Below are 26,180 nucleotides of genomic sequence, written 5' to 3' on the forward strand. Positions count from 1 at the left end.
AATTTCTCTTCTCTAACGTAACAGTAATTAAAAAATTCAAAATTATCTAAAATATATAATAAAATCAAATGAACGAAAGATAGCAAATAAATACTCAAAATGATAACTATTGACTTCCTTTTTAAATAGTGTGACATTTCCCCAAAATGATTTAGAATAAACTTTTATATATTTACAAAACATGTCAAATCTTTTATTATATGTTTTTTTTCATAGTTTTAAATAAATCATATATTATAATCCATACCTAATTTTAAAATAATTACTCAAGTCACTATCTAGATATGACATTAAATATTAAACTATAATTTTCACCAACAATATAATCTGTCAAATATTTTTTTCTATTCATATTTTATAAAATTAATCAATAGAAAAATTAAACATTTACCATATATTTTAATTATATATTACTTTAACAATACTTACTATCTACGTCGTGTATTTAATAAATTTAAGCATTATAAACTCGCACACATATATGGTTGGATTCAAATAAAAACAACTATCTCATGTAAAAAGTGATGGTTGATGTCAATCGTCCATCAAAATTCATCAACGATTGAGGATTTTAGTACTAAAAAACACACGGGTTAATTTTATAATTACTTCAAACTTCAAAATTTGCAATATTTATAAAACTAGATCTAAAAAGCACTTAAATTTTATAACATGATTTGTCAGGATGGCTGAGTGGTCTTAGGCGCCAGACTTAAGTTCTGGTCGTCATGAGAGGGCGTGGGTTTAAATCCCAATTTTGCCATTAGTAATAATTTCTCTTCTCTAAAGTAAGTGTAATTAAAAAATTCAAAATTATCTAAAATATATAATAAAACCAAATGAACGAAAGATAGCAAATAAATACTCAAAATGATAACTATTGACTTTCTTTTTAAATGGTGTTACTCAGATCTTAAACTATCTAGATATGACGTAAAATATTAAACTATAATTTTAACAAACAATATAATCTGTCAAATATTTTTTTCTATTCATATTTTTTAAAATTAATCAATAGAATAATTAAACATTTACCATATATTTTAATTATATATTATTTTAACAATACTTACTATCTACGTTGTGTATTTAATAAATTTAAGCATTATAAACTCGCACACATATATGGTTTGATTCAAATAAGAACAACTATCTCATGTAAAAAGTGATGGTTGATGTCAACCGTCCATCAAAATTCATCAACGATTGAGGATTTTAGTACTAAAAAACACATGGATCAATTTTATAATTACTACAAACTTCAAAATTTGCAATATTTATAAAACTAGATCTACAAAGCACTTAAATTTTATAATATAATTGGTCAGGATAGCCGAGTGGTCTAAGGCGCCAGACTCAAGTTCTGGTCCTCCTGAGAGGGCGTGGGTAAAGGGCGTGGGTTCAAATCCCACTTCTAACATTAGTAATAATTTATCTTCTCTAGGGTAAGTGTAATTAAAAAATTCTAAATTATCTAAAATATATAATAAAACCAAATCACTACTAGAAAACTACCCTTATAGCGACGGACAAATACGTCGCAATAGATGACTTTTTGCGACTGAAATAGCGACAATCTTTCGACAAACATATTGCTCTTGTAAAATATTAGATTTAGAGCTATTGCGACGATATTTATGACGATATTGCGACAAACGTACGACGCGATTGAGATGTTGGCAAAAAGTAGAATAAAATGTCTTAGCGGGAAAACTCGCGACGTACAATATTTCGTCGTAGTTACTTTGGCGGGAAATTATTTTTCATCGATAGCTTTGCGACGTACTAGTTCCGTCGCAAGATTTATTTAGTTTAGTACATTGTATAGATGAGTAATTACGACAAACATTTTGACGAACTTGCGACATACATAAATAATAATTTTAATATATTTTAAATTTCTATTATTATTAACTAAATGAAAATTATAAATGTATAAAGAAAGAAAATAATATATATATATATATATATATATATATATATATATATATATATATATATATATATATATATATATATATATATATATATATATTGGTGTATCAAGCTAATAAAAAATGGATTTAGAGCTATTGCGATGACATTTACGATGATATTGCGACAAACATACGACATAATTGAGATGTTGAAAAGTACAACAAAAATGTTTTAGCGGGAAATTATTTTTGGGCGGGAAAACTTGCGACGTACAATATTCCGTCGCAATTCCTTTGGTGGGAAATTTTTTTTTTTTTCATTGGTAGCTTTGCGACATACTAGTTTTGTAGCAATTATTTCGACGCAAGAACTATTTTATTTACTAAATTGTGTAGATGAGTAGTTACGATAAACATTTCAATGAACCCGTGACATACATAAATAATATTTTTAATATACTTAAAATTTGAGTTATTATTAGTTATTTCACAATATATAAATATATAAAGAAAAGTACCATATATTTTTCAAAAAATATATATATATATAAAGAAAAGGATATATATATATATATATATATATATATATATATATATATATATATATATATATAATGATTCTTACTTATTATTTTTCATTCGCGCAAAATGTGGCTGATATATATAATGATTCTTAATTTTTACTTCTCATTGCCGCAAAATATCCGGCGGTCTTTCTCTTCGCAGTCCACAGCCCTAGCTCTGTATGTCTTCTTCAAACTCTGTCTGAAAGTCTCACTATACCCATCTGCTCTCTTCAAACTCTTGTTGTCTTTCTCTTCCACACACCACAGCCCTACCTTCTGCTTCAGCTCGGAGAGAGGATATACCTAGCGCCTCACCCTCTGTATTCCAACTGCTCAACAGGTGAAACAATGAACTACATCTCTTTCTTAGTTTACTTGTGTTTACTGTATGTATATCTTGTGTTTTGTAAGCATCTCATAGTAGTTTTCTACTATTCTCAAATTTCTAAATATAAAATATAAAGCCAAGAAATGAGAAGATACTCCATCTCCATAACTATCCCCTTTATATTTTGAGAATGGGTTGGGATAATTTTTCTGAATTGTAGCCGAAAATCACTAAGTTGAGTACAACCCTTATTTTAATACAAGCTTTGGGACTGGATTTTTAAAAGATGGGAAGGTGAGTACAAATGTGAGGCTTTCTTGTTGAATATGGTTGAACTCAGAACATATACTCACTTGCCTACTGATCTTTTTCAGATGCACATCTCATACCTGTTGAGTTGCCAGAGATGTAATCCTTGACTAGCAGGTATATTTAACACTGCTTTACAATGTCTTTGGATGTCTTTAATTTCTGCCTTTTATCTAGATATCCTCTCTAAGCTATTTTAGCTAGTTGGATAGGTGCCACCATTTTGTTATTTGTGTAATTGTGTCTTGACTAAGGCATTATACTTGGTCCAATCGATTCATAGAATCTAAGAATTCTTTTAAAATATCAATAATTTTTGTATTTATTTAATATTTGTATGAAGAAATGTTCATGAATAATATTGCTATTTAGTTTCTAGAAAAGAAAATGGTTAATTCTAGATTTCATTTTGTGTTTTCAATACTTGTTTGGATTACTTCATCTTGTGATTTCAATTCTTTAAGGTTTGAATTACTGTAATTCCTTTCTCTTCCCTGCACAAAGTTTAACAGTTTTTTTTTTTTTTTTTTTTTTTTTTTTTTTTTTTTTTTTTTTTTGTATTTGTTTTACATCCCCATTAGAACAGTAATTTACATGTGCATGCATTTTCTTTTCCTATCAACCTATTCATCCAACTCTTTCCTAGACATACAAATGTAAACAAAAAGAGGAAAATGTAAAGGTTATTAATTTCAAGAAATATTAAACTCATTTTTATTGTATTCAGAATAATATGCATTTTTTTCTTGCTTGTTGCTTGTGTGTGGTGTGATGATTAATTATTTCTTTATTCTGTCTAGGTGGTTTTTTTGTTTTTGTTTGTTTGTTTAACTTGATTGTATTGTTAGTAGCTTTATGAAGTAGAGAATTTACTGAGAAAGTTTTATCGTTGTTAAGAAATAGTAATACATTTTTTATATAATATTTACTTTTCAATATTGATACAGAAATACAAGAAGTCTTTCAAAGCATCACAAGCAAAAAAAAAAAAAAAAAAAAAAAAAAAAAAATAGAAGTAGAGAATTGTTCCCTTTGAAGTAAAGCATGACAAATCAAAACCAATGAAGTGAAGTACCAATTGGAGCAATTTTAAGGTAAATAAGATTTTTGGACAAACACACAATATATATATATATATATATATATATATATATATATATATATATATATATATATATATATATATATATATAGAATAATTTATTTAATGTAATTGATTTTTTTTTCTACTTGTTTATATATGTTAGATCTTGCAAATGTCAAACTTTCGTTCTTGGATGTATAATCGGCTAGACGCATCAGGATATGTTAGTAGTGAATTTAAAACGGGAGTAGAAGATTTTTTGGATTTTGCATTCAATCATTCGAAATATATTTTTGATGACACTATCCGATGTCCTTGCGTCTTGTGTGCTAATAGGGAATTCGATAATAGAGATGTTGTAGTATACCATCTATATTCTAAAGGTTTCATTGAAGGTTATTGGAATTGGTCATCACATGGTGAAACTTTTAATCAGTACAATGATAGAGATGGGGTGCATAGAAATAGAGATGATAATGTAAATGCATACCAAAGCATGGTAATTGATGGCGTCTTTCCAAATTTTGGTTTAAATGATTTTGGTTTAAATGAAAATGAAAGGGATAATGATACTTCTGTTGGGGAGTTGCCTAATCCTAGTGCAAGAGAATTCTTTTCTTTGTTAAATGATGCCGATGAGGCATTATGGGATGGTTGCAAGAAGCACTCAAAACTTTCAGTCGTGTCTCAGTTGTTAAATTGTAAGTCAGAGTGTAACATGAGCGATTCATCTTATGATCGGCTTATTTCAATAGTAAAAGACATGTTGCCTGAAGGTGATAAGCTTCCAAAAAATTTCTATAAGACTAAAAACATGATGAGAAAATTGGGACTTGATTATAAAAAAAAATTCATGCATGTCAAAACAATTGTATGTTATTTTATAAAGAAGCAGAGACATTAACAGAGTGTTCTTTGTGTGGTCATCCTCGGTATAAACTTGTGAAATCAACTAGTACAAAAAAAGGGGTACCTTTTAAGACTTTGAGGTATTTGCCACTTATACCAAGGTTACAAAGACTTTATATGTCTAAGAAAACAGCAACATATGACATTGCATGAATTTAACCGAAGTCCAGAAGGAGAATTAAGGCATCCTGTTGATGGTGAAGCATGGCAACATTTCAATCGTACTCATCAAGAATTTGCACTTGAAACAAGAAATGTAAGACTTGGTTTATGTGCAGATGGGTTTTGTCCATTTGGACCTAGTGCAAAACCATACTCATGTTGGCCAGTTATTATTACAGTGTATAACTTACCACCATGGATGTGCATGAAGCAGCCATATTTATTTTTGAATATGATCATTCCAGGCCCCAATAGTCCCAGAAAGCATATTGATATATTTTTAAGACATTTAGTGGATGAGTTGATAGATTTATGGACTACAGGGGTAGAAACTTTTGATGCACATAGGAAACAGAATTTTCAAATGCGTGCTGCTTTGTTATGGACAATTAATGACTTTCCAGCTTATGGCATGCTATCTGGATGGAGTACCCATGGACGATTGTCTTGTCCATATTGTATGGAGAAAACCAAGGCTTTCCACTTGAAGCATGGTGGAAAACCATCATTTTTTGATTGTCATAGGCAATTTTTGCCTTTAAACCATGCTTATAGAAAGCAACGAGATAAGTTCATGAGACCTGTTGAGAAAGATGTTTTAATGGAGAGATTATCTGTGGAACAAATGTTTGCTCAAGTTTGTGCTTTGCCTGATATCATATTTGGTACTCAATGTGGTAAACAAACTATACCGGGTTTTGGAAAAAATCATAATTGGGTGAAAAAAAGTATTTTTTGAAAATGTATTTAATACAGTGATGAATGTAAAAGACAAGACAAAAGATAATATAAAAGCTAGGATGGATTTGAAAGTATATTGTAAGCGACCCGAATTGGAGTTAGTTGAACAGAATGGAAGATTTTATATGCCAAAGGCTTCTTATACACTAAGTAAGGATCAAATTAAAGTTGTTTGTGAATGGATCAAGCAATTAAAATTTCCCGATGGTTATGCTTCAAATATTGCTAGTTGTGTAAATGTGGAGAATTGCAAGATTGGAGGGTTTAAAAGTCATGACTGCCATGTTTTTATGCAGCTGTTGTTACCGATTGCTTTATGTGATTTTTTACCAAGACCCGATATGGGATGCCATTACAGAGCTTAGTCACTTTTTTAGAGATATTTGCTCAAGTGAATTACGAATTCAACATTTGGAAATATTGGAGAAAAACATTATTGAAATCCTTTGTAAGTTGGAAAAAAATTTTCCGCCTGGGTTCTTTGATTCCATGGTGCATTTACCCATTCATTTAGCTTATGAGGCTAAAGTTGGCGGACCTGTTCATTATAGATGGATGTATCCATTTGAAAGGTATAACTTTCTAGAACATATTTCCCACTATCATTGTAACAATCTTACAAAAAAAAAATGATTTTCACTTCTCTTCTGTAGGTTTTTGCATCAATTAAAAAAAAAAGTGCGGAACAGAAACTATGTTGAAGGATCAATATGTGAAGCATATTTGATTGAAGAAATATTTACATTTTGCTCACATTATTTTGAAGATCATGTTCAAACACGATTGAACCGTGTTCCTCGTAATGATGATGGTGGAGATGTAGATGCAAACAATCGTTTGTCAATTTTTACTCATCCAGGTCGACCGTTAGGGCAAGGTATTCGTAGATAGCTAAGTGATGATGAGTATAATGCTGCTGAAATTTAGGTTTTAATGAACTGTGAAGATGTTGTACCATATATTGAGTAAGTATGTCAAACTTAATCTCTATAACATATATAGATAAAAAAAAATTTAAAAATAATTCACCTCGAACTATTAAACTAATGTTAGGAAATTTGATGATGAGATACAAGAAGCAAGACCAACAATAGGTGAAGATGAATTACAGAATATTCGTGAAAAGAAATTTGCTTCATGGTTTAGACAATATGTAAGTTTTACTATTTACAAATTAGTATAAGTGATCTATATTTTATTACTTCAAACTTACTAATGATATGATTTATTAATTTATATATTTAGGTTTGCTCAATTAACAAGGATGTGGATAGTCGTATATACGAGCTATCTAGAGGTCCATCCCAAATTGTCACCATTTATAAAGGATATTTTGTAAATGGATTTAAGTTTCATACACAAAAATATGGGCAGCACAAAAAAACAATGAATAGTGGAATTTGGGTGAAAGGAAGTTGTTATAATGAATATGAACGTGACTACTATGGTGTTTTGCTTGATATCTATGTTTTGGAGTATTTTGGAGTTGGTAATAACATAGTTCTTTTCAAGGGTCATTGGTTTGGTACTGAGAGAGGTATTAGGGTGCATCCTTATAATGGTTTGGTTGAGGTTAATCACAAGTCAAGACTTGCATCTAATGAACCTTTTGTGTTAGCCCAGCAAGCTCAACAAGTCTATTATAGTTGTTATCCATGCACTCGACAAAATAGGCATAACTGGTGGGCTGTTTATAAAGTTAAGGCTAGAAATAGATATGATGGAATTTCAAACATTGATTATGAAAATGAGGATGGCAATGAATCTATTTACCAAGAAGATGAAATGATTCCAACAACTATTGCTCCATCAGATGGACTAGATGTTGAATGTACTCTTGATGGAGGTTATATGGAAGAAGTGGATATGGTTCAAGAGCAAACACATATCCAAATTGAGGAAGAAGAATTGCTTGAAGTTGAAGAAGAAGATGAAGAGGTTGATGATGAAGATGAGAATGAGGAAGATGAAATAGCATTCATGTCATCTGATTCTTATGATGATTAACAGTTAAAATCATCAAATTTTATACATTTTTTTCTCCTTTTAATTGGTTATACTTAGTACTTGTAATTAGTTTTTTTTTTTTTTTTAATTCTGCTATTTTTATTTCTATAATTAATTCATTTTTATAACTATACTTTTTTTTCCTTCTTATAGGTAAAATGGTGACTAGAGGCAGGGTAGAAAGAATAAAACTCAAGTAAGCGGAAGTTCTAGTCGTTTTGCACAAGTTGTTGTTGATGATCTTACTTCTAATCCATCACATTTTGTCAATGGTCATGGACTGCAATCTACACCTCTTATTGCACCTTTAATTGATGGATTGCAATCCAATGCACCACCTCATGGATCACAATCCAATGCTCCACCTAATCATGTTGCATCTATATCTGATGGACTCCAATCTGATGCACCTTTGTTAAATGCACCACTTGATGATCATGTTGAAGAAGCTGTAGAAGTTACTGTTCAATCACTTCATGAATCTGCCACTACTTTAACTAAACAAACAAAAAGGAGGGGGCCTAATAGAGGTAGAGCTCTACCATCTGATCCTTCCAAGAGGATCAAATTGAATGTTATAAGTGGGAGGTAGTGTTTTATTAACTTTTTATTTCATTATTTTTTGGGTATAATTATGTTTTTCTTAATTGAGAAATTATTTATTAGTAGCTTGCATGGCATGTATTTAACTATTTTATTATTTGAAGTATAGTGATTTTCTAGAAGATGGAGTTGCTGCTGACATTTCTGCTATGGTGAAATCAAATTTTAATGATCCTTGGCCAACTTGGGCTCAATTTTCAGATGATACAAAAGCTGCTTTATGGGCAAAATTTCAGGTAATAGTGTTGATTTATTTAACAAACATTTGATGCATTTCATTAGATTTTCAGCAACAATATTCTCTTTTTATTTAGCATAAGATATATAATCGTATTTTTCTATATGTTAGGAAAAATATCATTTGGATGAAGATAAAAATGAAAATGTGTATAAAATATGGTATGCCAAAGCTAATAAGGGGTTTAGGGATGCTATTAGTAGAGGAAGAAAAAATGCATGCACTAAGGCTGACATTAATCCCTATGATCCAAATGCTAACTGGGAAAAAGTAAAAGAGCATAGAGAAAGTTGGATCCCGCAACCAGTTTGGAATCATTTTGTGGACAATATTTGGTCCAAAGAGGAATGGATGAAGAAATCTGCTAAAGCTGCAAAAAATCGCAACACACTAAAGGAAGGAAGTGTCACCAAACATACTGCTGGTTCATGTTCTTTTGTTAAACATAAGCATAAGATGGTATGATGTTTTTTCACTATTTTATAATACTTGTCATTTTAACTAATTTTTTTATGCTAATAATAAATTGTTTTAATAATTGCTAGGCTAAATCACTAGGACGAGAACCATCCCAACTAGAAATCTTCAATGCAACTCATACCCGTAAGAAAGATGGTGGGCAATTTGTGGATGGAAAATCAAAATCTGTCAGTGTAAGTATTAGAAGTATTATTCTTCTTATTAGTTACTTAAGTTTTTTTTTTATATAGTTATATGATGCTTATATTAGTTTCTAATTTTATAAATAAAAAAATATGGTGTAGGAGAAATATGACACAGCTTTGAAAGAGAAACATGGTTGTGATTCTTCTTCTCAAGTGATATTTGATGCTGATGCATGGAAATATGCAATTGGTGATATCAATCGTTCCCACTTGTATGGTTTTGGAGCTCTTGAGAATCGAAAGTCTGTTCTAGGTGAAAATTCAACCCAAAGATCCACAACTACTAATGTACCTAATGTAGCAAATGAGGCATTACAAGAGCTTTTCAAGAAATGGTTGTCAGAACAACTCCCTGGTAGGTTATCTTCTTTAGGCTATCATCCTATGGATAGTGCATTTGGAGACAATGTTCCACCATCATCAAGTGGTGATAATCCAAATACTTCACAAAATGACAGTCAAGAAACCGAAAGTAATAGGGGTGGTGATTGACATGATGATAGGGATGGGGATGGACATGATGAATTGGAAGCACCATATATGATAATTTAGTATGTTGCTAATCTGGTGCAGCCCATAGTATTTTGTGATTATGCATGTACAAAGCTAACATCAACTTCTTTTTTGGTTACAACTTTGACAAGCTAAACTATCCCAACATATTTTTTGGATTACCTTGTCCATTGGGATTTATGTTTTGTATATTAGTATGATGTTAGCTAACAGCTCTTAACTCCAATTTAGAGGAGGATATTAGTTAGCAACCCCAAAATATTAGTGGTTTTTTTTGTTGTTTTTGGGCGATGGAGCCGATTTGTATTAAACTAATTATATCTATGATGAATTGAATTTACTATTTTATATTGGGTGATACTTATTTTGTATATATGCAAAAGATTTGTGACAGGAAAATTATAAATTATACTAGTTTGAATGATGTGATTTACGACAAACATTGCGACAAACACTACGACGTAAAATATAATTATTATAATATATTATAATATTAACTACGACACAATTGACATATAATTGCGACAAACAAAATTATATATAAGAAATTTGCATCATATTACAACGACAAACATATAACAACAATTGCGACATACGATTCGACGAATGACATTTAAAATTAATAAAATTGTGACATACATTTCGACAAAAATTTGGAAACAACGACGAATATGAGCAAGTATTTGCAACGATTGTAAAATCCATTGCGGCAAAAAATTGATACAAACGACAGACTAATAAGCATAATTGCGACGAACAAAATTATTATTTGCGACACCTCGCGACAAACTAATGCGACTGATTTCGGCTACAAATTACGACAAAATTAAATATATCGCGACAGAAATATGATCGTCGGTGATAATAATTAATTGCGACAAACAGTCGCAACTGAGCAATTGCGATTCAACCTGATGTAACGATCACATTTTGTGGCAAAGTATGTCGCAATTTCTCTTTTACGTCGAAATTGTGACTAATTGCGACGGAACCCGTCCGTCACTATAGCCATGTTTTTTAGTAGTGAATGAACGAAAGATAGCAAATAAATACTCAAAATGATAACTATTGACTTTCATATTCAATGGTGTTACGTTTCCCCAAAATGGTTTAGATAAAACTTTTATATATTTACAAAAAATGTCAGATCTTTTATTATATGTTTTTTTAATAGTTTTAAATAAATCATATATTATAATCCATACCTAATTTTAAAATAATTACTCAAGTTACTATCTAGATATGACATAAAATATTATACTATAATTTTCACCAACAATATAATCTGTCAAATATTTTTTTTATTCATATTTTATAAAATTAATCGATAGAAAAATTAAACATTTACCATATTTTTTAATTATATATTATTTTTACAATACTTACTATCTACGTCGTGTATTTAATAAATTTAAGCATTATAAACACGCACACATATATGGTTGGATTCAAATAAGAACAATTATCTCATGTAAAAAGTGATGGTTGATATCAACTGTCTATCAAAATTCATCAATGATTAAGGATTTTAGTACTAAAAAATACACGGGTAAATTTTATAATTACTTCAAACTTTAAAATTTGCAATATTTATAAAACTAGATCTATAAAGCACTTAAATTTTATAACATGATTTGTCAGGATAGCCAAGTGGTCTAAGGTGCCAGACTCAAGTTCTGGTCCTTGTGAGATGGCGTGGGTTCATATACCACTTCTGATATTAGTAAAACATTCAAAATTATCTAAAATACTAGCATTTTGTACGCGCGATGCGCGAAAACTTATGCCCAATATTAAAATATTTGTAAGTAACAAAATTTAAAAAATTAGTTAAAATTATGTTTTGCAATTTCTTAAAGTGATGATACTTTTGAATTATCATATATTAGAATAATATAGTGATCAGAAAAAATAAATTATATTTTTATATAATAAGTTACAAATAATACTAAGCTAATACCCACTTATATGATATATTGATATGGATACACAAATAATATACATACATACATATATATATATATATATATATATATATATATATATATATATATATATGATACACATATATAATTTAACATTCATATAAATATTTAATTAAAATATAATTTATAATTAAATTAATTGTTATATGATAATTTTTTTTTTGAAAACAAGTTATATGATAATTTTAATAAAATGATAATTAAAAATAGGAAAAGGATATGATAGATGTTGGTGTATGGTAAGATTGGTAGATATATTAAAAACTAACGGTGTTATAACGGTGTAAGGGTGATTTGTCCAATGCAAATGAATGTACAACAATTAAAGCAAAATGTATACATTTATTAGCATATAAAAAAGGGACAAAAATCAAGGACATAACTTGTAATGACACTTATTATGTTTTTAGATATAATAAAACCAAATGAATGAAAGATAGCAAATAAATACTCAAAATGATAACTATTGACTTTCTTTTTAAATGGTGTTACTCAGATCTTTTATTATATCTTTTTTTCATAGTTTTAAATAAATCATATATTATAATCCATACCTAATCTTAAAATAATTACTCAAGTTACTATCTAGATATGACATAAAATATTAAACTATAATTTTCACCAACAATATAATCTGTCAAATATTTTTTTCTATTCATATTTTATAAAATTAATTAGTAGAAAAATTAAACATTTACCATATATTTTAATTATATATTATTTTAACAATACTTACTATATACGTCGTGTATTTAATAAATTTAAGCATTATAAACTCGCACACATATATGGTTAGATTCAAATAAGAACAACTATCTCATGTAAAAAGTGATGGTTGATGTCAACCGTCCATCAAAATTCATCAATGATTGAGGATTTTAGTACTAAAAAACACACGGATTAATTTTATAATTACTTCAAACTTCAAAATTTGCAATATTTATAAAACTAGACTAGATCTACAAAGCACTTAAATTTTATAACATGATTTGTCAGGATGGCTGAGTGGTCTAAGGCACCAAACTCAAGTTTTAGTCCTCGTGAGAGGGTGTGGGTTCAAATCCCACTTCTGACATTAGTCATAATTTCTCTTCTCTAAGGTAAGTGAAATTAAAAAAAATACAAAGTTATCTAAAATATATAATAAAACCAAATGAACGAGAGTTAACAAATAAATACTCAAATTTCATATTTGATAACTATTATTATAATATATAAATGTCATATAGTAGTTAAGATTGTTGAATTCTCCTTGAAATTTTAAAATATAAAAAATAAAAGTAAATTTTCTACACTAATACGTTTTAATTTAATTTAAAAGTTTTCAAATATTTAAATTGTCAAACTTTTTAGATTATAGTACATATCACAACCAATTATATATAAAAAATTTTAAGTAAAACACAACTGGTTTATTACACGGGTAAAACACTACTGTTTTATTATTCTAAAAAATGTGGCTTTCTTTTTAAATGGGGCTACTTTTCCCCAAAATGATTTAGAAATTTTTTTTACATATTTACAAAAAGTCAAATCTTTTATTATATGTTTGTTTTTTCATAGTTTTAAATAAATCAGTTATTATAAACCATACCTAATTTTTAATTTTAAATTTAAAAATAATTATTCAATTCACTATCTACATATGATATAAAATATTAAATTATTATTTTCGCCAACAATATAATCTGTCAAATATTATTTTTTTTTTCGATTCATATTTTGTTAAATTAATCAATAGAAAAATAAAACATTTACCACATATTTTAATTGTTTTAATTATATATTATTTTTAAAATACATACTCTCTACGTCATGTATTTAATAAATTTAAGCATTATAAACATGCACACATATATGGGTGGATTCAAATAAGAACAACTATCTCCTATAAAAAGTGATGGGTGATCTCAACCGTCTATCAAAATTCATCAACAATTGAGGATTTTAGTACTAAAAAACTCACGGATCAATATTATAATTACTACAAACTTCAAAATTTGCAATATTTATAAAACTAGATCTACAAAGCACTTAAATTTTATACTATAATTGGTTAGGATGGTTGAGTGGTCTAAGGCACTAGACTCAAATTCTGGTCTTTGTGAGCGGGTGTGGGTTCAAATCCAACTTTTGACATTAGTAATAATTTCTCTTCTCTAATGTAGTGTAATTAAAAAATTCTAAATTATCTAAAATATATAATAAAACCAAATGAACGAAAGATAGCAAATAAATGATAACTATTGACTTTTTTTTTTAAATGGTGAAAATTGGTGTTACTTTTCTCCAAAATGATTTAGATAAAACTTTTAAATATTTACAAAAAATGTCAGATCTTTTATTATATGTTTTTTTCATAGTTTTAAATAAGTCATATATTATAATCCATACCTAATTTTAAAATAATTACTCAAGTTACTATCTAGATATGACATAAAATACTAAACTATAATTTTCACCAACAATATAATCCGTCAAATATTTTTTTCTATTCATATTTTATAAAATTAATCAATAGAAAAACTAAACGTTTACCATATATTTTAATTATATATTATTTTAACAATACTTACTATCTACGTCGTGTATTTAATAAATTTAAGCATTATAAACTCGCAGACATATATGGTTGGATTCAAATAAGAACAACTATCTCATGTAAAAAGTGATGATTGATGTCAACCGTCCATCAAAATTCATCAATGATTGAGGATTTTAGTACTAAAAAACAAACGGGTTAATTTTATAATTACTTCTAACTTCAAAATTTGCAATATTTATAAAACTAGATCTACAAAGCACTTAAATTTTATAACATGATTTGTCAAGATGGTTGAGTGGTCTAAGGCGCCAGACTCAAGGTTTGATCCTCGTGAGTGGGCGTGGGTTCAAATCCCATTTCTGACATTAGTAATAATTTCTCTTCTCTAAGGTAAATGAAATTAAAAAATTCAAAATTATCTAAAATATATAATAAAACCAAATGAACGAAAGTTAACAAATAAATACTCAAATTTCATATTTAATAACTATTATTATAATATATAAATGTCATATAGTAGTTAAGATTGTTGTATTCTCCTTGAAATTTTATAATATAAAAAATTAAATTGAATTTTCTTCACTAATACACTTTAATTTAATTTAAAAGTTTTCAAATATTTAAATTGTCAAACTTTTATATTATAGTACATATTACAAATAATTATATATAAAAACTTTTAAGTAAAACACAACTGGTTTATTACACGGTTAAAACACTACTGTGTTATTATTCTAAAATAATGTGGCTTTCTTTTTAAATGGTGTTACTTTTCCCCAAAATGACTTAGAATTTTTTTTTACATATTTACAAAAAGTAAGATATTTTATTATATGTTTTTTTTTTCAAAGTTTTAAATAAATCAGTTATTATAAAACATACCTAATTTTTAATTTTAAATTTAAAAATAATTACTCAAGTCACTATCTACATATGATATAAAATATTAAATTATAATTTTCGCCAACAATATAATCTGTCAAATATTATTTCTTTTCAATTCAAATTTTATTAAATTAATCAATAGAAAAATAAAACATTTACCACATATTTTAATTGTTTTAATTATATATTATTTTTACAATACTTACTCTCTACGTCGTGTATTTAATAAATTTAAGCATTATAAACATGCACACATATATGGGTGGATTCAAATAAGAACAACTATCTCCTATAAAAAGTGATTGGTGATCTCAACCGTCCATCAAAAGATCTATAAAGTACTTAAATTTTATAATATAATTGGTCAGGATGGCCAAGTGGTCTAATGTGCCAAACTCATGTTCTGGTCCTCGTGAGAGGGTGTGGGTTCAAATCCCACTTCAGACATTAGTAATAATTTCTCTTCTCTAAGGTAAGTGTAATTAAAAAATTCTAAATTATCTAAAATATATAATAAAACCAAATGAACGAAAGATAGCAAATAAATACTCAAAATGATAACAATTTACTTTCTTTTTAAATGCTGTTACTTTTCCCCAAAATGATTTAGATAAAACTTTTATATATTGACAAAAAATGTTAGATCTTTTATTATATGTTTTTTTCATAATTTTAAATAAATCATATATTATAATCCATACCAAATTTTAAAATAATTACTCAAGTAACTATCTAGATATGACATAAAATATTAAACTATAATTTTCACCAACAATATAATCTGTCAAATATTTTTTTCTATTCATATTTTATAAAATTAATCAATAGAAAAATTAAACATTTACCATATATTTTAATTATATATTATTTTTACAATACTTACTCTCTACGTCGTGTATTTAATAAATTTAATCATTATAAACATGCACACATATATGGGTGGATTCAAATAAGAACAACTATCTCCTATAAAAAGTGATGGGTGATCTCAACCGTCCATCAAAATTCATTAATGATTGAGGATATTAGTACTAACTTACACACGGGTTAATTTAGTAATTACATCAAACTTCAAAATTTGCAATATTTATAAAACTAGATCTACAAAGCACTTAAATGTTATAACATGATTTGTCAGGATGTTCGAGTGGTCTAAGGCGCCAGACTCAAGTTTTGGTCCTTGTGAGAGGGCGTGGGTTCAAATCCCACTTTTGACATTAGTAATAATTTCTCTTCTCTAAGGTAAGTGTAATTAATAAATTCAAAATTATCTAAAATATATAATAAAATCAAATGAACGAAAGATAGCAAATAAATACACAAAATGATAACTATTGACTTTCATTTTAAATGGTGTTACTCAGATCTTTTATTATATGTTTTTTTCATAGTTTTAAATAAATTATATATTATAATCCATACCTAATTTTAAAATAATTACTCAAGTAACTATCTAGATATGACATAAAATATTAAACTATAATTTTCACCAATAATATAATCTGTCAAATATTTATTTCTATTCATATTTTATAAAATTAATCAATAGAAAAATTAAACATTTACCATATATTTTAATTATATATTATTTTAAAAATACTTAATATCTATGTCGTGTATTTAATAAATTTAAGCATTATAAACTCGCACACATATATGGTTGGATTCAAATAAGAACAACTATAATTACTTCAAACTTCAAAATTTGCAATATTTATAAAACTAGATCTACAAAGCACTTAAACTTTATAATATGATTTTTTAGGATGGTTGAGTGGTCTAAGGTGCCAGACTCCAGTTTTGGTCCTCGTGAGAGGGCGTGGGTTCAAATCCCACTTCTGACATTAGTAATAATTTCTCTTCTTTAAGGTAAGTGTAATTAAAAAATTCTAAATTATCTAAAATATATAATAAAACCAAATGAACGAAAGATAGCAAATAAATACTCAAAATGATAACTATTGACTTTCTTTTTAAATGGTGTTACTTTTTCCCAAAATGATTTAGGTAAAACTTTTATATATTTACAAAAAATGTCAGATCTTTTATTATATGTTTTTTTCATAATTTCAAATAAAACATATATTATAATCCATACCTAATTTTAAAATAATTACTCAAGTTACTATCTAGATATGACCTAAAATAATATACTATAATTTTCACCAACAATATAATCTGTCAAATATTTTGTTCTATTCATATTTTATAAAATTAATCAATAGAAAAATTAAACATTTACCATATATTTTAATTATATATTATTTTTGCAATACTTACTCTCTACGTCGTGTATTTAATAAATTTAAGCGTTATAAACATGCACACATATATGGGTGGATTCAAATAAGAACAACTATCTCCTATAAAAAGTGATGGGTGATCTCAACCGTCTATCAAAATTCATCAATGATTGAGGATTTTAGTACTAACTTACACACGGGTTAATTTTATAATTACCTCAAACTTCAAAATTTGCAATATTTATAAAACTAGATCTAGAAACCACTTAAATTTTATAAAATGATTTGTCAGGATGGCCGAGTGGTCTAAAGCGCTAGATTCAAGTTTTGGTCCTCGTGAGAGGGCGTGGGTTCAAATCCCAATTCTGACGTTAGTAATAATTTCTCTTCTCTATGGTAAGTGTAATTAAAAAATTAAAAATTATCTAAAATATATAATAAAACCAAATAAACAAAAGATAGCAAATAAATACTCAAAATGATAACTATTGACTTTCTTTTTAATTGGTGTTACTCAGATGTTTTATTATATGTTTTTTTCATAGATTTAAATAAATCATATATTATAATCCATACCTAATTTTAAAATAATTACTCAAGTAACTATCTAGATATGACATAAAATATTAAACTATAATTTTCACCAACAATATAATCTGTCAAATATTTTTTTCTATTCATATTTTATAAAATTAATCAATAGAAAAATTAGACACTTACCATATATTTTAATTATATATTATTTTTACAATACTTACTCTATACGTCGTGTATTTAATAAATTAAAGCATTATAAACATGCACACATATATGGGTGGATTCAAATAAGAACAACTATCTCCTATAAAAAGTGATGGGTGATCTCAACCGTCCATCAAAATTCATCAATGATTGAGGATATTAGTACTAACTTACACACGGGTTAATTTTATAATTACTTCAAACTTCAAAATTTGCAATATTTATAAAACTAGATCTACAAAGCACGTAAATTTAATAACATGTTTGTCAGGATGGCTGAGTGGTCTAAGGCGCCAGACTCAAGTTCTGGTCCTCATGAGAGGGTGTGGGTTCAAATCCCACTTTTGACATTAGTAATAATTTCTCTTCTCTAAGGTAAGTGTAATTAAAAAATTCAAAATTATCTAAAATATGTAATAAAACCAAATGAACGAAAGATAGCAAATAAATACTCAAAATGATAACTATTGACTTTCTTTTTAAATGGTGTTACTTTTTCCCAAAATGATTTAGATAAAACTTTTATATATTTACAAAAAATGTCAGATCTTTTATTATATGTTTTTTTCATAATTTCAAATAAATCATATTTTATAATCCATACCTAATTTTAAAATAATTACTCAAGTTACTATCTAGATATGACCTAAAATAATATACTATAATTTTCACCAACAATATAATCTGTCAAATATTTTTTTCTATTCATATTTTATAAAATTAATCAAAAGAAAAATTAAACATTTACCATATATTTTAATTATATATTATTTTTACAATACTTACTCTCTACGTCGTGTATTTAATAAATTTAAGCATTATAAACATGCACACATATATGAGTGGATTCAAATAAGAACAACTATCTCCTATAAAAAGTGATGGGTGATCTCAACCGTCCATCAAAATTCATCAATGATTGAGGATATTAGTACTAACTTACACACGGGTTAATTTTATAATTACTTCAAACTTCAAAATTTGCAATATTTATAAAACTAGATCTATAAAGCACTTAAATTTTATAACATGATTTGTCAGGATGGCCAAGTGGTCTAAGGCGCCAGACTCAAGTTCTGGTCCTCATGAGAGGGCGTGGGTTCAAATCCCACTTCTGACATTAGTAATAATTTCTCTTCACTAAGGTAAGTGTAATTAAAAAATTCAAAATTATCTAAAATATATAATAAAACAAAATGAACGAAAGATAGCAAATAAATACTCAAAATGATAACAATTGACTTTCTTTTTAAATGGTGTTACTTTTTCCCAAAATGATTTAGATAAAACTTTTATATATTTAAAAAAAATGTCAGATCTTTTATTATATGTTTTTTTCATAATTTCAAATAAATCATATATTATAATCCATACCTAATTTTAAAATAATTACTCAAGTTACTATCTAGATATGACCTAAAATAATATACCATAATTTTCACCAACAATATAATCTGTCAAATATTTTTTTTCTATTCATATTTTATAAAATTAATCAGTAGAAAAATTAAACATTTACCATATATTTTAATTATATATTATTTTTGCAATACTTACTCTCTACGTCGTGTATTTAATAAATTTAAGCATTATAAACATGCACACATAATTACTCTTCTCTATGGTAAGTGTAATTAAAAAATTAAAAATTATCTAAAATATATAATAAAACCAAATGAACGACAGATAGCAAATAAATACTCAAAATGATAACTATTGACTTTCATTTTAAATGGTGTTACTCAGATCATTTATTATATGCTTTTTTCATAGTTTTAAATAAATCATATATTATAATCCATACCTAATTTTAAAATAATTACTCAAGTAACTATCTAGATATAACATAAAATATTAAACTATAATTTTCACCAACAATATAATCTGTCAAATATTTTTTTCTATTCATATTTTATAAAATTAATCAATAGAAAAGTTAATCATTTACCATATATTTTAATTATATATTATTTTTACAATACTTACTCTATACGTCGTGTATTTAATAAATTTAAGCATTATAAACATGCACACATATATGAGTGGATTCAAATAAGAACAACTATCTCCTATAAAAAGTGATGGGTGATCTCAACCGTCCATCAAAATTCATAAATGATTGAGGATATTAGTACTAACTTACACACGGGTTAATTTTATAATTACTTCAAACTTCAAAATTTGCAATATTTATAAAACTAGATCTACAAAGCACTTAAATTTTATAACATGATTTGTCAGGATGGCCAAGTGGTCTAAAGTGCCAGACTCAAGTTTTGGTCCTCATGAGATGGCGTGGGTTCAAATCCCACTTTTGACATTAGTAATAATTTCTCTTCACTAAGGTAAGTGTAATTAAAAAATTCAAAATTATCTAAAATATATAATAAAACCAAATGAACGACAGATAGCAAATAAATACTCAAAATGATAACTATTGACTTTCATTTTAAATGGTGTTACTCAGATCATTTATTATATGTTTTTTTCATAGTTTTAAATAAATCATATATTATAATCCATACCTAATTTTAAAATAATTACTCAAGTAACTATCTAGATATGACATAAAATATTAAACTATAATTTTCACCAACAATATAATCTGTCAAATATTTTTTTCTATTCATATTTTATAAAATTAATCAATAGAAAAATTAAACATTTACCATATATTTTAATTATATATTATTTTAACAATACTTAATATCTATGTCGTGTATTTAATAAATTTAAGCAATATAAACTCGCACACATATATGGTTGGATTCAAATAAGAACAACTATCTCATGTAAAAAGTTATGGTTGATGTCAACCGTCCATCAAAATTCATCAATGATTGAGGATTTTAGTACTAAAAAACACACGGGTTAATTTTATAATTACTTCAAACTTCAAAATTTGCAATATTTATAAAACTAGATCTACAAAGCACTTAAACTTTATAACATGATTTGTCAAGATGGTTGAGTGGTCTAAGGTGCTAGACTCAAGTTTTGGTCCTCGTGAGAAGGCGTGGGTTCAAATCCCACTTCTGACATTAGTAATAATTTCTCTTCTCTAAGGTAAGTGTAATTAAAAAATTCTAAATTATCTAAAATATATAATAAAACCAAATGAACGAAAGATAGCAAATAAATACTCAAAATGTTAACTAGACTTTTTTTTTAAATGGTGTTACTTTTCCCAAAAATGATTTAGATAAAACTTTTATATACTTACAAAAAATGTCAGATCTTTTATTATATGTTTTTTTCATAATTTTAAATAAATCATATATTATAATCCATACCTAATTTTATAATAATTACTCAAGTTACTATCTAGATATGACCTAAAATATTATACTATAATTTTCACCAACAGTATAATCTGTCAAATATTTTTTTCTATTCATATTTTATAAAATTAATCAATAGAAAAATTAAACATTTACCATATATTTTAATTATATATTATTTTAACAATACTTAATATCTATGTCGTGTATTTAATAAATTTAAGCATTATAAACTCGCACACATATATGGTTGGATTCAAATAAGAACAACTATCTCATGTAAAAAGTGATGGTTGATGTCAACCGTCCATCAAAATTTATCAATGATTGAGGATTTTAGTACTAAAAAACACACGGGTTAATTTTATAATTACTTCAAACTTCAAAATTTGCAATATTTATAGAACTAGATCTACAAAGCACTTAAACTTTATAACATGATTTGTCAGCATGGTTGAGTGGTCTAAGGTGCCAGACTCAAATTTTGGTCCTCCCACTTCTGACATTAGTAATAATTTCTCTTCTTTAAGGTAAGTGTAATTAAAAAATTCTAAATTATCTAAAATATATAATAAAACAAAATGAACGAAAGATAGCAAATAAATACTCAAAATGATAACAATTGACTTTCTTTTTAAATGGTGTTACTTTTTCCCAAAATGACTTAGATAAAACTTTTATATATTTACAAAAAATGTCAGATCTTTTATTATATGTTTTTTTCATAATTTCAAATAAATCATATATTATAATCCATACCTAATTTTAAAATAATTACTCAAGTTACTATCTAGATATGACCTAAAATAATATACTATAATTTTCACCAACAATATAATCTGTCAAATATTTTTTTCTATTCATATTTTATAAAATTAATCAATAGAAAAATTAAACATTTACCATATATTTTAATTATATATTATTTTTGCAATACTTACTCTCTACGTCGTGTATTTAATAAATTTAAGCATTATAAACATGCACACATAATTACTCTTCTCTATGGTAAGTGTAATTAAAAAATTAAAAATTATCTAAAATATATAATAAAACCAAATGAACGACAGATAGCAAATAAATACTCAAAATGATAACTATTGACTTTCATTTTAAATGGTGTTACTCAGATCATTTATTATATGTTTTTTTCATAGTTTTAAATAAATCATATATTATAATCCATACCTAATTTTAAAATAATTACTCAAGTAACTATCTAGATATGACATAAAATATTAAACTATAATTTTCACCAACAATATAATCTGTCAAATATTTTTTTCTATTCATATTTTATAAAATTAATCAATAGAAATATTAAACATTTACCATATATTTTAATTATATATTATTTTTACAATACTTACTCTATACGTCGTGTATTTAATAAATTTAAGCATTATAAACATGCACACATATATGAGTGGATTCAAATAAGAACAACTATCTCCTATAAAAAGTGATGGGTGATCTCAACCGTCCATCAAAATTCATCAATGATTGAGGATATTAGTACTAACTTACACACGGGTTAATTTTATAATTACTTCAAACTTCAAAATTTGCAATATTTATAAAACTAGATCTACAAAGCACTTAAATTTTATAACATGATTTGTCAGGATGGCCAAGTGGTCTAAAGTGCCAGACTCATGTTTTGGTCCTCATGAGATGGCGTGGGTTCAAATCCCACTTTTGACATTAGTAATAATTTCTCTTCACTAAGGTAAGTGTAATTAAAAAATTCAAAATTATCTAAAATATATAATAAAACCAAATGAACGACAGATAGCAAATAAATACTCAAAATGATAACTATTGACTTTCATTTTAAATGGTGTTACTCAGATCATTTATTATATGTTTTTTTCATAGTTTTAAATAAATCATATATTATAATCCATACCTAATTTTAAAATAATTACTCAAGTAACTATCTAGATATGACATAAAATATTAAACTATAATTTTCACCAACAATATAATCTGTCAAATATTTTTTTCTATTCATATTTTATAAAATTAATCAATAGAAAAATTAAACATTTACCATATATTTTAATTATATATTATTTTAACAATACTTAATATCTATGTCGTGTATTTAATAAATTTAAGCAATATAAACTCGCACACATATATGGTTGGATTCAAATAAGAACAACTATCTCATGTAAAAAGTTATGGTTGATGTCAACCGTCCATCAAAATTCATCAATGATTGAGGATTTTAGTACTAAAAAACACACGGGTTAATTTTATAATTACTTCAAACTTCAAAATTTGCAATATTTATAAAACTAGATCTACAAAGCACTTAAACTTTATAACATGATTTGTCAAGATGGTTGAGTGGTCTAAGGTGCCAGACTCAAGTTTTGGTCCTCGTGAGAAGGCGTGGGTTCAAATCCCACTTCTGACATTAGTAATAATTTCTCTTCTCTAAGGTAAGTGTAATTAAAAAATTCTAAATTATCTAAAATATATAATAAAACCAAATGAACGAAAGATAGCAAATAAATACTCAAAATGTTAACTAGACTTTTTTTTTAAATGGTGTTACTTTTCCCAAAAATGATTTAGATAAAACTTTTATATACTTACAAAAAATGTCAGATCTTTTATTATATGTTTTTTTCATAATTTTAAATAAATCATATATTATAATCCATACCTAATTTTATAATAATTACTCAAGTTACTATCTAGATATGACCTAAAATATTATACTATAATTTTCACCAACAGTATAATCTGTCAAATATTTTTTTCTATTCATATTTTATAAAATTAATCAATAGAAAAATTAAACATTTACCATATATTTTAATTATATATTATTTTAACAATACTTACTCTCTACGTCGTGTATTTAATAAATTTAAGCATTATAAACATGCACAAATATATGGGTGGATTGAAATAAGATCAACTATCTCCTATACAAAGTGATGGGTGATCTCAACCGTCCATCAAAATTCATAAATGATTGAGGATATTAGTACTAACTTACACACGGGTTAATTTTATAATTACTTCAAACTTCAAAATTTGCAATATTTATAGAACTAGATCTACAAAGCACTTAAATTTTATAACATGATTTGTCAGGATGGCCAAGTGGTCTAAAGTGCCAGACTCAAGTTTTGGTCCTCATGAGATGGCGTGGGTTCAAATCCCACTTTTGACATTAGTAATAATTTCTCTTCACTAAGGTAAGTGTAATTAAAAAATTCAAAATTATCTAAAATATATAATAAAACCAAATGAACGACAGATAGCAAATAAATACTCAAAATGATAACTATTGACTTTCATTTTAAATGGTGTTACTCAGATCATTTATTATATGTTTTTTTCATAGTTTTAAATAAATCATATATTATAATCCATACCTAATTTTAACATAATTACTCAAGTAACTATCTAGATATGACATAAAATATTAAACTATAATTTTCACCAACAATATAATCTGTCAAATATTTTTTTCTATTCATATTTTATAAAATTAATCAATAGAAAAATTAAACATTTACCATATATTTTAATTATATATTATTTTAACAATACTTAATATCTATGTCGTGTATTTAATAAATTTAAGCAATATAAACTCGCACACATATATGGTTGGATTCAAATAAGAACAACTATCTCATGTAAAAAGTTATGGTTGATGTCAACCGTCCATCAAAATTCATCAATGATTGAGGATTTTAGTACTAAAAAACACACGGGTTAATTTTATAATTACTTCAAACTTCAAAATTTGCAATATTTATAAAACTAGATCTACAAAGCACTAAAACTTTATAACATGATTTGTCAGGATGGTTGAGTGGTCTAAGGTGCTAGACTCAACTTTTGGTCCTCGTGAGAAGGCGTGGGTTCAAATCCCACTTTTGACATTAGTAATAATTTCTCTTCTCTAAGGTAAGTGTAATTAAAAAATTCTAAATTATCTAAAATATATAATAAAACCAAATGAACGAAAGATAGCAAATAAATACTCAAAATGATAACTACTGACTTTTTTTTTAAATGGTGTTACTTTTCCCCAAAATGATTTAGATAAAACTTTTATATATTTACAAAAAATGTCAGATCTTTTATTATATGTTTTTTCATAATTTTAAATAAATCATATATTATAATTCATACCTAATTTTAAAATAATTACTCAAGTTACTATCTAGATATGACCTAAAATATTATACTATAATTTTCACCAACAATATAATCTGTCAAATATTTTTTTCTATTCATATTTTATAAAATTAATCAATAGAAAAATTAAACATTTACCATATATTTTAATTATATATATTATTTTTACAATACTTACTCTCTACGTCGTGTATTTAATAAATTTAAGCATTATAAACACGCACAAATATATGGGTGGATTGAAATAAGATCAACAATCTCCTATACAAAGTGATGGGTGAGCTCA

The 26,180-nt window shown here is 26.3% G+C and overlaps 1 long non-coding RNA gene and 5 other non-coding genes across 6 annotated transcripts; all 6 read left to right on the top strand.

Annotated features, from left to right (window-relative positions):
• The first annotated feature begins 2,744 nt into the window (after nucleotides 1-2,744).
• Nucleotides 2,745-4,129, top strand: LOC109162475. The gene is made up of 3 exons (XR_002051096.1): nucleotides 2,745-2,822; nucleotides 3,185-3,236; nucleotides 4,067-4,129. It is a non-coding gene; the product is annotated as an uncharacterized LOC109162475 (long non-coding RNA).
• A 14,577-nt stretch (nucleotides 4,130-18,706) lies between these two features.
• TRNAL-CAA lies at nucleotides 18,707-18,790 on the top strand. The gene has a single exon. It is a non-coding gene; the product is annotated as a tRNA-Leu (tRNA).
• Nucleotides 18,791-19,476: 686 nt separating this feature from the next.
• TRNAL-CAA lies at nucleotides 19,477-19,560 on the top strand. Its single transcript has one exon. It is a non-coding gene; the product is annotated as a tRNA-Leu (tRNA).
• A 1,116-nt stretch (nucleotides 19,561-20,676) lies between these two features.
• TRNAL-CAA lies at nucleotides 20,677-20,760 on the top strand. The gene has a single exon. It is a non-coding gene; the product is annotated as a tRNA-Leu (tRNA).
• Nucleotides 20,761-23,341: 2,581 nt separating this feature from the next.
• On the top strand, nucleotides 23,342-23,425 carry TRNAM-CAU. The gene has a single exon. It is a non-coding gene; the product is annotated as a tRNA-Met (tRNA).
• A 1,405-nt stretch (nucleotides 23,426-24,830) lies between these two features.
• TRNAL-CAA lies at nucleotides 24,831-24,914 on the top strand. The gene has a single exon. It is a non-coding gene; the product is annotated as a tRNA-Leu (tRNA).
• Nucleotides 24,915-26,180: the final 1,266 nt, after the last annotated feature.

Source organism: Ipomoea nil, unplaced genomic scaffold (genome assembly GCF_001879475.1).
Source record: "Ipomoea nil cultivar Tokyo-kokei standard unplaced genomic scaffold, Asagao_1.1 scaffold2942, whole genome shotgun sequence".
Classification (NCBI taxonomy): domain Eukaryota; kingdom Viridiplantae; phylum Streptophyta; class Magnoliopsida; order Solanales; family Convolvulaceae; genus Ipomoea; species Ipomoea nil.